The sequence below is a fragment of the Triticum dicoccoides genome, chromosome 7B, assembly GCF_002162155.2.
Source record: "Triticum dicoccoides isolate Atlit2015 ecotype Zavitan chromosome 7B, WEW_v2.0, whole genome shotgun sequence".
In the NCBI taxonomy this organism is placed as follows: Eukaryota; Viridiplantae; Streptophyta; class Magnoliopsida; order Poales; family Poaceae; genus Triticum; species Triticum dicoccoides.
Genome location: NC_041393.1, coordinates 328,242,069 through 328,243,527, shown reverse-complemented (window position 1 = coordinate 328,243,527; position 1,459 = coordinate 328,242,069).

Below are 1,459 nucleotides of genomic sequence, written 5' to 3'. Positions count from 1 at the left end.
AACAACAACAACAACAACAACAACAACAACAACAACAACAACAACAACAACAACAACAACAACAACAACAACAACAACAACAACAACAACAACAATAACAACAACAACAACAACAACAACAACAACAGCGCTGACGGTGTAGTCCCCTCTGCGGCAGGAAACCTAGAGGCAGGAACAAGAGCAACACAATACCACGAGCCCGGTGAAGCATCAATGGCCTCGTCTGATTCATGAGTCCGTCGAGATCAGCGACAGGTCCTGGAGGATTGGTGGAGGGAAGATGCACCTGTCACCATTGAACAATGACGGGAGACCCGGCATTAATCTGACAAGCGCATTGACCCAGACGCCGACGAACCCGCGCCCAGTGATGACGGGTATGTAACATCCCAAAATTCTAAATTTTGGAATGTTATAAACAAATAGATAGTTTTGATTGATTGTTTGATTGCTTGTGTGAAATTGAATGATTTTGAATCTTTTTTAAAGTTAAATGAGAGGGAATAAAAGGACTTTCCCAAACTTTCATTTTGCATTTTGATCTTCATGAATTCAAATTCTTTTCACCACAAAACCCTGGAGAGAAGACGACATGACTTCTTCCATTTACTTAAATGACAAGGGGTGTTGAAAATAATTGAATTTCATTTGGAAAATATTTCCAACCCAGGAACTTTATGCAACTCAATGATTTTCACGAGCGAAGATAAAATGACTTCTTCAAAACATATGAAATATGAGTTGGGAGTTTCAAAGAATTAAATTCAAAGTTCTTTTGAATTTATTTTCAATTTGGAGTTATTTGAGTTTTATTCAAATTATTTTTCTCCAAAAATTTAAATATATGGAAAATAGGGCAACATGATTCCCTACATCAAAAAATTGGAGAGAAATAAATTTGAATTAATTTTGGTATTTTTAAAATTATTTTTACTAGATTTTACTAGAGCAGATGCACTCTTTGCTTTGTTTGAATTTGTGTGTATTGTATTTGACTCTAGAAAAATGTTCAGCTTGTAGGAAATCTTTTTCTGAAAATTTTGACATATTATATGCCTATATAATATTTCTATTTCATTTGTTTTTATTTTATTTGTCTGTTTAATAAAAAAACTTCCGCCGACTGGGCCGGCCCAGCTAGCCAGCCAGGCCACGGCCCAGCCAGCCCACGTCGCCCGCGCCGCTCGTCCCCGAGCTCGGGATGAAGTCTCGAGCCGCCACGGCATCGTTGCCGCCGCTGTGTCCGCCCCGGCCACCGTGCCCCCTTCCCCACGCCATCGCCCTCTCCTGCCCTCTTTAAAAGGCCACCCCGGGGCCCCTAGGTCCCATTTTCGCCGCCACTGCCGCCCCTCGCCGGATCCGCCACCGCCGCCATCGGTTGCCGCCGCCGCCGATGCCAACTGCCGCCGCCGCCGCGCTGCACCACCGCCGCAGCTACCACCCATCTCACCGCCGTCCA